This window comes from Caretta caretta, chromosome 3 (assembly GCF_965140235.1).
Source record: "Caretta caretta isolate rCarCar2 chromosome 3, rCarCar1.hap1, whole genome shotgun sequence".
Taxonomy (NCBI): Eukaryota; Metazoa; Chordata; order Testudines; family Cheloniidae; genus Caretta; species Caretta caretta.
Window position 1 is genome coordinate 166,829,807 of NC_134208.1, and position 12,910 is coordinate 166,842,716.

The 12,910-nt window shown below is 39.0% G+C and overlaps 1 long non-coding RNA gene across 1 annotated transcript in view; it reads left to right on the forward strand.

Annotated features, from left to right (window-relative positions):
* The first annotated feature begins 1,436 nt into the window (after positions 1-1,436).
* The window catches only part of LOC125634947 (uncharacterized), a 193,325-nt gene continuing 181,851 nt past the window's right edge, over positions 1,437-12,910 (forward strand). Inside the window, exons 1-2 of the long non-coding RNA XR_007356092.2 lie at positions 1,437-1,782; positions 6,888-7,067. This is a non-coding gene — a long non-coding RNA (uncharacterized LOC125634947). The remainder of the gene's footprint in view (positions 1,783-6,887; positions 7,068-12,910) is intronic.

Sequence of the window (12,910 nt, forward strand, 5' to 3'; positions counted from 1 at the left end):
TTTTTAACACTGGCTGTGCAATCGTTCTTGTTCATTACAATGTTTTCTGTCTTCTTATTCTGTTTCTTTTAAATTTCATTTCTGATGCTTAAATCCAAGCAAACAGACTCGAAATCCAAAAAGTCAGATGAAGAAGAGTGTTTAAGATTCAGTTTTGAGTGATTATATTCCATCTCCACATAATCTCTCCATTTTCAACTAGAGAAGTTATTCTTCTTCACTTCCTGTCCTGAACTGCATTTTATGTAGTGTGTTTTGTTAAACAGTGACTGCATTCCACCCCAGAGGCAGCTGCATTTCATTGGTGCATGAAGTGATTCCTAAATGTACAATTTGAAAATCAGTTTGGGGATTTTTGGGGATGCAAAGAACTACAGAAAAAAATTAATTTTCACATGTTTTTAATTGCAGAACAAGGAAAAATACCCTGGAAATCCTGGGGATACTTTGAAGCACTCTCTTGAGGTAGTGGGTTGCATTTTAAAGGTGGTTTTCAGTGCAGGTTTCACTCTAACTCAAAATGTTAAATCATTGTTTTGATAAGGGCTCAGAATTAGCTCTAGTCAAACAATGCCAATGATCTTTCTCAGGATTCTTTTAAAATTAATTTTATTAAAATTTCCTGTAATTTTTTTTTCCATGAAGAACAAAAGCCGCTTTTCAGTAAAAATGTTTGGCTTTTGGTAACATTTTTTATGTTAAATAATCAAAACCAGATACTTTTACAGTAAGCTGAAAAATCTCACCAAAAACCAATTTCCAGTTCCGGAGTTTCTTTTTGACCAGCATTTCTGTGAAAATTTTCATGTTAGTCAAAAGGCCATTTTTGTTCAAAAAAGTGTTCTGACAAAAAAAAACTGACCAGCTGTAATCACAATATAGAGAGGGCATGAGAACAGAGGAGAGGAGGTACTCTGCACAACATAAAAATAACTCAGGGCACAAAGTTACTCTCTTTCAACACATATACTTTGATTCAGGTGGATAAGCTATACAAATGCACATACACTGCTGACACTTTTACATGGGAATGGAGAGGCTAACTCTTTAAGACAGGAGCTGTGATTTATTCACTTTCATTGTATCAGGATGACTCTCAATGTTCAAATATGCTTTTTTCCATGTATGAGAAATGATAATGTAATCAAGGCCAATGCTGGACTGCAAAGTCATTTCTCCCCTTCCCCCACAGCAGTTTGTGTTATTTGTAAATATAACAGTAGCAAAGATCCACAGATCTGTTATTCAGTGTCTCTTGATTTCCCTGTTTTATTTTGTGCCCCTTATCGATACTTTTCAGAGCTCAGGGCTGAAATGAAACATAATGGGAGCCTGGAAGCATTGTCTGCATCTCAACTAGGGTCTTGGCATTTGGTAACAACACCAGGTTGTCTTTTTTTTTTTTTTCCTTCTTCTCCAGAGCAAAACAGCTTGGGAGTGTTTGAGCATGAAGTGGTGCCAGAGAACTTGTAGTTGAACTGGCCTTAACCCCTACTGCGGAGCTACAAGACATTAGTACTGGGGAGTCCAAAGATCTAGACACAAGAAGAAGAAAAACTAAATGAAAATCAAAAATAAAGGGAAAACATGCTTAATTTTCTATCAGCTAATAGCTGAATGTTACTCAAAACACTCCATATATTGTTAAACAGTTGCTGCATAATGCTGAGATATCTTTCTTTCATGTTATGTTTATGCTCTGCATGACTGTACAAAATCCTCCTCATGTCCTGCAAGCTTCTCTGATGTAAGGCTCATGAGACCCTTCAGTACCACAATGAGGTGAGTGAACGATTGATTAATGATGAAATTAGTTGACATACCAATAATGGCTATTTGACTGATTGCTTTTTGTTTGGTTTATATTCCTGGGGTGGGGGTGGGGGGAACTGAGTTTGTTTCTGATGCCTGAAAACATATAATTTGTGATAGAAAAGAATCTCTGTAGAAGAGATTTTTTAAACTAGGCTTGGCAGATGCACATAAATAAATGTGCACATCGAATGCACATTAATACATTAGTTATTCACTCAGTCATTCAGATGAGTGGACTCATTTATCTAGTCCACAAATATGTCATAGTCTAGAACCATAGTAGCAATATTAGTGGAAGGTTGAAAACATTTAAAATCTTCTGTCTCTGCACTTTATATTCCCCTCCAAAAATGTAAACGCTAGGGATTTGCTATGTACAAATGTTTTCATCACTTATTCACAAAAGGCAAACTGTCCATCGTGTTGCTACTGGAGACAGCAGATAAATGCAAGGTCTGAGATAAAATATGGGCAAAATTCACAAACCTATTCTTATGCTCTGCAATCTATATAGATACACGTAAATAAAAAGCTTCATTTTTAAAGGCACTGTCATCAACTTCAATGGGCACTATAGGAAGCCAGGTACATGGTCTTTATGAAACAAAAATGGTGCTTTATTTAAAAAGAACTCTAAAAATATGACTAAATATACCAAATGGCAATTTCCCCCCCGCTTTTAATGTTTTTTTTCCCCTCAAAGCATGTATATTGTGTACGGCTACACTGGGATCTTAGTTAAAATGGTATAAATCTGGAGTAACTCCACTGAAGCGAATGCTGCTATTCCAGATTTACACTAATGTAATTGAGGTAACAATCTGGTCCCTAATGGTTACTGACACAGATAACTCCCACATCAGGACTGGATCACATGCATTTCTCTGAAAAACCCAACATATTCCAAAGCACATACACAACTACATGCATACACACTCATCAACATGTATAATGAACTTTTGTAGATTTCACTTTACTTTTCCAGGACTCTTTTTTTCTTTGCTGGTAAGAGAGAGAGAGAGAAGATTTTTTTTCCCTTTTAACTTCCCAATATTTGATATAGAACCGAGGCAGAGAGCTGCCTGCACATCAAGTTAGTTTATGTTCCATGCAACGTTACCATAAAGCACAATATAACATGATAGATAAGAAAAAAACAAACTATTTGCTAATGTGAACAGCAAATACATGATCTAAATTCTTACTAGGCAATTAGCTGATTGCTCTTGTGAGGCAGTGACAAAGCTGTGATAGTTGGAGTCAATTTGGATTTGTGGTGGTTGAGTCCCAGCACACCTCAAGAGCAAATAGAGTCTGCTCTGATAGTTCCCATGGTTCAGGTAAATAAGTAACTAAACAACTGCTCCATCTCTATTATTTATTCCTCAAATACCAGTCCGAGGGGGTAGCAAAGCATTAGAGGGGAAAAATTTATATGAGGATATTCCCAAATGGATTTGTGCAGAAATGGATAATTAAGTAATGACAAATTACAAAACAATCTGTACATCTAGTAACTGAAAGAAAATGCAATAATAAATGTTCATTAGTTTTGCATTCTAAATTCTGTTTACCTACTATGAATAGACTAGTGTATTTTTAACTCATATCATAGACTACTCTTTATCTGCCTCTCTTTATCTCTTGCTACAAAGAAGCTATGCATATATTAATATATAATACCATAAAATGTGTCATTTTTTACACAATAGGCTGTAGGAAGCTATGTCTTTCCAAAAAGGTAAATCCACAGCAAAATATACTCCTAATATAGAAGAAAATGGGACTTAAACTATCCTCAGCAAACATCATTGGCAAAGCTTCATTAGCATGTATTTTCACATAATTCAATTAGCCAAAATACATACAAATGCTAGCAGTGATGTTCTCCTCACTGGGAGTGTCAGGGAAGCTTTAAACAGATCTGAAACAAAATTGCATAAATGGCATGTAAAGCCCTGTGCATACAAAGATACCTTCAGGGTTCTAATAAATTCATGAAACTTTTTAAAGTATGATTTCCTAGCAGGCAATCACTTTTAATTAACAGGATCACCTACAGCAACACATGTCCTTCAAAAACTTACATTATTTTTTCTTTTGAATTTCAAAGTTTCTGTAGTAAAAGTTGAATAGCTGAGTAGCTTAACCTCAAAAGGATTGCAGGCTTTTATGACAGTTATAAACCACTGTGGTGCCTTCTTTATAAGAAGAAAAGATTCTTAACACAACAGAGAAAGAAGGAAATCTCTTTTTAGTCATAGCTAGAAGCAAGCATTTCCTCCAAAGGTCAGAAAACTTTTCCTCAGTTAAAGAATATTTTTAAGGACATTGCAGCTACTTGTACATGTAATCTCTGGTAATTTGCTATATGAATTAAACATTCAATTTCCAGTATTTATTATATTATACGTTGTAGATCTCTCCTTTTCAGCAGATGGCTTTGTATAGTTTTTAGTGTACAGTGTTAGTAAACATGGGGGTAAATGGGTGGAAGTGGCTTCCTTAATGAGCCTTGGTTGATGGAAAGTCATGGGATGCTCTTCTCTTTGTTCAGAAAATGTATTTGTTTATTTATTGAGCTAGTCACACAGCTCTGCTTCATTGAGGTGACACTTGTTGATTGCTCAGAAGGGTCCTATTTCCATTCTCCAAGACTTGGTGACTCTCCTGACCTGCAGAGATAAAGTGACAAAATATTCAAAAATGTATAGAACAGCCAAAATGTGGGAGAAATGTGAAGACAAATTGTTAGAGCCAAAGACAGAATTTCCAAGTTGCCAAAACCTGCTCACCTCCTTACTCAACTCAGGTGAGTCTTTCATTGATGTCAGCATGTGAGGAAGATGAGCAGGATTTGGCTAATTGATTGAAATGGACCTACAGAGAAGTGTAGTAAGTGAAAGCCTCAGTCTACCATTTTGGTCTAGGATATTTTGTGATCTATTGTGGATTGGCTGCATTACTTATTATAAATATATATATATATATATATATTTTCCCCCTTGCTTCTTCCCCCCACTTTGCCATCCTCAGGTTGCTTTGCAACATAAGGAATGAACCAGAGGCTGACTGAATATCCTGTGGGTGAACAGTCAATTTTTGATGATCCAGCCTGCTTGCTGAGGGCACGATGTGGAGGATGAAAATGCTAGCAAGATTTTCTTGGGTCTCTTTTGTGGCTTGGAAGAGAACAAATTTGGTCGAGACATGAGAGTGGAGAGAGGAAGATCAGCCATATCTTTCTCTTCCTTTCTGCTCTGTGAAGAACACACCTATGGAACTGTGTAATGGGGGAGCTTTTCCAAGGCACAAATGGCATTTAGGCACCTAACTCCCCTAGGAGCCTTTGAGAATCTCACCCAGGATTTAGTTCTATGGGGTAGACAGATTTCTGAAGAATAGGTCAAAAGTGTGAAAGAGCCTGTTCCTAAATCAAACAGCATTTCTGTTCAACAAAGTGCTGAGTTCATAACGCACCAAATAAATTGATGCTTTTGGAATAAACATGTGAGTTCAAAGTCATATGGCATAAAAGTATTGCTCCTGTTGTAAATATCATCATCCATCTCTGTCCAGGTTTTTATACTGCACCCATCACTTTGGTGTAGAAGCACCTCACAGATTTATACCAGGGTAATCGCTACAAACTCTGCCTCTTGTCGCTGCAGTGAACAAATTAACTAAGTGCACTCCCACACTGTGCAATGTTCAGCACACTCCCATTCCGAAGCTTTGTCCCCTGAAGTATGCTTCCCCCATCCACCTGGAACAGGTTCCTTCTTACCCCTTCAGCACCTTCTCTCTCTTTTTAAAAATCTATGTAGTCAACCAACCCTTCTTATTGGTAACCATTCCCACATCCTCCCTCCACCAAACTGTTGTCCTCTGTCTTATATTGTGTTTGTCTCATCTTTGGTTCAGGAAGCATTTGCCTAATTCTAGGCAAAATCTTTAGAGGGTCTGAGCACCTGGAACTCCAAGTGACTTGAGTTATAGGTGCTTAGGATTTGGCCTTATGTTCATATGGGGCAGTACTGTCAACTTATTACAATACATAAAGAGAGAGGCAGCACGGTCCAGTGGATTGTGCCCTGGAATGGGATCCAGGAGACACGGATCCTCTTCCCAGTTCTGCCAAGGACCTGCTATGTGACTTTGGGCAAGTCACCTCTCTGTTTCTCCTCCCGCCATTTTTTTGTCTTGTCTATTTAGACTGCAAGCTCTTTGGAGCAGGGGCTGTTTCTCACTATGTGTTTGTACAGTGCCTAGCACAATGGAGCCTTGATCTTGGCTAGGACCTCTGGGCTGTACTGTAATACAAATAATAAATGAATAAATGAATTTATTATTCTTAATAACATAGCAGGTTACCTCATTTCTCTTGAAGTTTTACCACTTAAGAACTCAAACAAAGCATTTAGCCTACAGAGCCTATTGTACATATCCAATTATTTTGGAATGACAGATGTTTATATCAGTTCAATAGCCTGAATTTTGCTGTGGTTTGATTGGAAGTGGTAACCCTTTCTGTGTCTAATATAGACATATATCTCTCTCAAAGGTGTTGACATGGATTACTGTATATTGTACTGTAGCCAGCAGCTGGATTATAAAGGACAACTACTGGACAATTAAAAAGCATTGAGAAGGACACAGCTACATCACAGTGATCAAAATATGACAGAATAAATTAGCATCACGCAAAGTTAGGCAATGTTTAATTCATAGAATGCGCCTATATTTAGCTACCTTATTATTTGTAATATAATCCATCCATTTATTGAAGGTTAACACCAAGTATTACTCCTGGGTATTTGGGAGACATGTCACAGGTCAGTGAAGCCCTTCTGATCTCCAGCTACTAGATGGACCGAATTTGCTGGAAGGAAAAAAATGGTGTAAGCAAGTTGGATAAAGATAGAATTCTAATTGTTGTTAAGATACGTTATTCCATGTGCTTTTTCTGAGTAAAGAATACCAGAGACAAAAGAAAGGTAATGAGTGGTTAATAAAAGAATGGTATTCTCTGCCTTCATAAATACAGTGCTGTTGCTTTCACACATACACAGGTGGATGATAATGATTGAAGAGAAGGGGAGCTGCTGTTGACTATTGAGGCACTCCAGGAAACAGTGGAACAAGGTCTGACAAGGCGCTCTTGAAAGAAACCCTTTGAAAATGATGAAGGAGGAGGAGTGTGGAGAAGACAAAGCATCAAAACGGCAGAGTTTGAGTTGAGCCGTTAAAAGGTGAGTGTCCTAAGACGGTACCTGAGAAATGATGTTTGTTCTGTGCTGATGCGATCAAAAATAGAGCTGGGCTTATTGAATGGAAAGTAGGGCTGTCAATTAATTGCAGTTAACTCATGTGATTATCTAAAAAAAAATTAATCATGATTTAAAAAATTAATTGCAATTAATCACAGTTTTAATTGCACTGTTAAACACTAGAATACCAATTGAAATGTATTAGCTATTTTACATTTTCATACATATTGTATTCTGTGTTGTAATTGAAATCAAAGTGTATATTATTTTTGATTATAAATATTTGCACTGTAAAAATGATAAACAAAAGAAATAGTATTTTTCAGTTCACCTCATACAAGTACTGTCGTGCAATCTCTTTGTCCTGAAAGTGCAACTTACAGATGTAGATTTCTTTTTGTTACATAACTTCACTCAAAAACAAACAATGTAAAACTTCAGAGCCTACAAGTCCACTCAGTACTACTTCTTGTTCAGCCAACCACTAAGACAAACAAGTTTGGTTACATTTACAGGAGATAATGCTGCCCTCTTCTTATTTAAAATGTCACCAGAAAGTGACAATGGGCATTTGCATGGCAGTTTTGTAGCCAGTATTGCAATGTATTTACGTGCCAGATATGCTAAACATTTGTATGCCCCTTCATGCTTTGGCCACCATTCCAGAGGACATGCTTCCATGCTGATGATGCTTGTTCAAAAAAAAAAATTGCGTTAATTAAATTTGTGACTGAACTCCTTCGGGGAGAATTATTTTATCTGCATTCTGACATATATTTCATGTTATAGCGGTCTCGGATGATGACCCAGCACATCTTGTTCATTTTAAGGACACTTTCACTGTAGATTTGACAAAACGCAAGGAAGGTACCAGTGTGAGATTTCTAAAGATAGCTACAGCACTCGACCCAAGGTTTAAGAATCTGAAGTGCCTTCCAAAATCTAAGAGAGACGAGGTGTGGCGCATGCTTTCAGATGTCTTAAAAGAGCAGCACTCCAACGCGGAAACTACAGAATCCGAACCACCAAAAAAAAACCAACAACCTTCAGCTGGTGACATCCGATTCAAATAATGAAAACGAACATGTGTCAGTCTGCACTGCTTTGGATTGTTAACGAGCAGAACCCATCATCAGCATGGACGCATGGCCTCTGGAATGGTGGTTGAAGCATGAAGGGAGATATGAATCTTTAGCGCATCTGGCATGTAAATATCTTGTAACGCTGGCTACAACAGTGCCATGAGAACGCCTGTTCTCACATTCAGGTGACATTGTAAACAAGAAGCAGGCAGCATTATCTCCTGCAAATGTAAGCAAACTTGTTTGTCTGAGCAATTGGCTGAACAAGAAGTAGGACTGAGTGGATTTGCAGGCTCTAAAATTTTACATTGTTTTATGTTTGAATGCAGGTTTTTTCCTACATAATTCTACATTTGTAAATTCAACTTTCGTGATAAAGAGATTGCACTACAGTACTTGCATTAGATGAATTGAAAAATACTATTTTGTTTTTTTACAGTGCACATATATAAATATAAAGTGAGCACTGTACACTTTGTATTCTGTGTTGTCATAGAAATCCATATATTTGAAAAGGTAGAAAACATCCAAAAATATTTAAATAAATGGTATTCTATTTGTTTAATAGTGCGATTAATCGCAATTCATTTTTTAAATCGCGATTAATTGCGATTAATTTTTTTAATCACTTGACAGCCCTAATGGAAAGCATAATACACTAATCAGATTGGTCAAGTTGAATTAAATTGTTATTAGGTAGGGGTCACTGGGCTGGATTATATATTATTTTTATGTATTTTTGATAATGTTTCAAGGAATTAGCTATAAGATTTTGAAAGAGCTATATTTTATATATCATCAAGCCACCTGGGGATGTTGAAGGTGCCAACTTGGTGGTATCTAAGCACTGGAGGGAGGGAGGGCTGATTTTCAAAAGTGCTGAGCATCAACAGACCCTGTTGACTTCAAATAGATTTTTGATACTTGTCACATCTGAAAATCAGGCCCTAAATTGCTGGCCAGTAAGGGGCTGGGTGTTACTGGGAGGGGATAGGAGAAGTAGGGAAAGAGGTAATGGATTTTTAGGAAGAGAAAACTAGGTATTTTATCCAGGAAACTAAGCTCAGATTGTGGGAAATATTTTGGCCCCTTCCTCTTTAAAAATGCACTAGAGAAAAACATACAATTGAAAAGCTGCTTGGGGACTTGTGGATCTGAACAGACACCCTCTTTCTGCCCTCGTCTAGTGGTGCCACGAAAGGGTCAGGGGCAATGTTCCCTCTAATTTTTTACAGGTTGTGTGTGCAAAAAATTTCTTCAGTGCAAATTGTTGTGTGCGCAGTGTTTCGGATCTGTGTGCGTGTACACACGCTCACAGCTTAGAGGGAACAGTGGTTAGGTCAAGGCCTGAACTGGCAACCCTGGCTGTGGATCTGCAGGAAATCTGGACCCAACCTCCCTTTGTGGAAATCTGATTCACAAAAGGACATTCACACCACACCCCTCTCAGTGTCCTCCACTCTAACTAGGGCAGCAGGGACAGTTTTGTTATCATGTCTGTGTGCTGCTTTCTGTGGCCCCTCCAATGGGGGTTGGGGGTAGTCACAAAGCCTGGTAAGAGTTAATGTTCTCAGCAGAATTGACTAATCCAGCACCAATATTTTACATTGAAACTGAATAAGGCAGAAAGAGGAATCAATAGCATAGAGTGGCAGACCCGTGATTCTGCCTCCTACTCCCTGGCCACTATTCTTTTGCTATGCAGAGTTTCTGCAGAGGGGAGAGTGGCGGCTATGCAGTGGGAGATGCAGTGCTGTGCTTAGGGTATATTGGGCCTGTTTTGAAGACTCAACTCTGCCGCCCGCCCCTACAGCCGCAAAAAAACCCACAATCACCACTACATACTTTTACAGAGGGACCTTCCTAGCCTTCACTAAAGCAATCTCATTGATTAGCTCATTCCTGTCTATCCATCTTGCTTCCAAGTTCTTTATAGAAACAACTGCCAGGTCACTCAACTTCTCCTGCCCAATGGACATTCTTAGATAGGTCTTGTTTAATTTTAGCTTGCTGCAACTCCTGTTAGTAGCCACAGTTACAATAAGGCAGCAATAATTATGCAGTGCTGTTTCTGTGCTAGGAAAACTTGCATCAATAGACCTTTTGTGAATGTAGCTAAGAAGATCAATGGGCACCTTCATTTCCAAGTCATCCTTAAAGATTCACTTGCAAATAATGATGAAGAGCTCAATCTCATTCTCAGAACTCTTGAGTTTAAATTTCTTATGTGCAACAGACCCAGAAGACCACAATTCCAATAAAAGAAAAGGAGTACTTGTGGCACCTTAGAGACTAACCAATTTATTTGAGCATAAACTTTCGTGAGCTACAGCTCACTTCATCAGATGCATACTGTGGAAAATACAGCTGATGTTTTTATACACACAAGCCATGAAAAAATGGGTGTTTATCACTACAAAAGATTTTCTCTCCCCCCACCCCACTCTCCTGCTGGTAATAGCTTATCTAAAGTGATCACTCCCCTTACAATGTGTATGATAATCAAGGTGGGCCATTTCCAGCACAAATCCAGGTTTTCTCCCCACCCTCCTCAACAAACCCACTCTCCTGTTGGTAATAGCTTATCTAAAGTGATCACTCTCCTTACAATGTGTGTGATAATCAAGGTGGGCCATTTCCAGCACAAATCCAGGGTTTAACAAGAACGTCTGAGGAACGGGGGGGTGGGGGGCAGAAACAAGGGGAAATAGGTTACCTTGCATAATGACTTAGCCACTCCCAGTCTCTATTCAAGCCTAAGTTAATTGTATCCAATTTGCAAATGAATTCCAATTCAGCAGTCTCTCGCTGGAGTCTGGATTTGAAGTTTTTTTGTTTTAAGATGGCGACCTTCATGTCTGTGATTGTGTGACCAGAGAGATTGAAGTGTTCTCCGACTGGTTTATGAATGTTATAATTCTTGACCTCTGATTTGTGTCCATTTATTCTTTTACGTAGAGACTGTCCAGTTTGACCAATGTACATGGCAGAGGGGCATTGCTGGCACATGATGGCATATATCACATTGGTGGATGTGCAGGTGAACGAGCCTCTGATAGTGTGGCTGATGTTATTAGGCCCTGTGATGGTGTCCCCTGAATAGATATGTGGGCACAGTTGGCAACGGGCTTTGTTGCAAGGATAGGTTCCTGGGTTAGTGGTTCTGTTGTGTGGTATGTGGTTGCTGGTGAGTATTCGCTTCAGGTTGGGAGGCTGTCTGTAGGCAAGGACTGGCCTGTCTCCCAAGATTTGTGAGAGTGTTGGGTCATCCTTCAGGATAGGTTGTAGATCCTTAATAATGCGTTGGAGGGGTTTTAGTTGGGGGCTGAAGGTGACGGCTAGTGGCGTTCTGTTATTTTCTTTATTAGGCCTGTCCTGTAGTAGGTGACTTCTGGGAACTCTTCTGGCTCTATCAATCTGTTTCTTCACTTCCGCAGGTGGGTATTGTAGTTGTAAGAATGCTTGATAGAGATCTTGTAGGTGTTTGTCTCTGTCTGAGGGTTTGGAGCAAATGTGGTTGTATCTCAGAGCTTGGCTGTAGACAATGGATCTTGTGGTGTGGTAAGAGTGAAAGCTGGAGGCATGTAGGTAGGAATAGCGGTCAGTAGGTTTCCGTATAGGGTGGTGTTTATGTGACCATCGTTTATTAGCACTGTAGTGTCCAGGAAGTGGATCTCTTGTGTGGACTGGACCAGGCTGAGGTTGATGGTGGGATGGAAATTGTTGAAATCATGGTGGAATTCCTCCAGGGCTTCTTTTCCATGGGTCCAGATGATGAAGATGTCATCAATATAGCACAAGTAGAGTAGGGGCGTTAGGGGACGAGAGCTGAGGAAGCGTTGTTCTAAGTCAGCCATAAAAATGTTGGCATACTGTGGGGCCATGCGGGTACCCATAGCAGAGCCGCTGATTTGAAGGTATACATTGTCCCCAAATGTCAAAGGCCACCAAGTAATCTGCAAGCTGTTTGAATGTGAGACTCCAGCCGTTGCAATTTTTTGCTCACAGTGTTGATTTCTGATAAGATAGTTTACCATATCTGAGCCAAAACAAGAAATGAAAACTCCGAAGCGTATGTTTGCAAACTGTCAGCTTTTGATATAAGATTTGGTGTAAGATTATGTGAAGCCTTGGTCTTATCTGAACCTCAGCCTGATTTTGTAGTGGACAGATTGCCTCTAGCCTGCTGTTCATCTTGTTGTGTTTTGGCATTTTAATGTAATGCTAATGTGGTTTTTCAGCACATCCCAACAACTAGTAGAAGTGGAAAACAGGGTATACAATTTTTGAACAATTCCGAAAAGTAGAACAACCCGGGTAACAACCAGCACAGCAGCTTCTCCAAAAAGATTCAGTGAATGGGCAGCACAGAAGATGAAAGACACATACTGATTTAACTGCTGAATTTGATTTGGAACACCTTTGTACGCTGCAGCCATGTTGGCTCAGTAGTTACAGCTTTGCCCCTGCAATCAGCCATATCTAAACTGTCCTTTTTTTCATCTTCTTGAAAATAACCTCCATAATACCCTCCTCAGTTTTGGGGTGAATATTAATGAAATCTACAAAGTTCTCAGCAACCTTTGCTCCACATTTTGAAACCCCAACATACCTTAATACCTGAGACATTTGTTCCATTTGGGAGAGGTCTGGAGCGCAATCAAAGATAATAGAGAATTATTTAGCTTCCCTAATCTTGTTGAAAATAGACTGCCGTACTGTTCTTGTGATTCTCTATTCGCT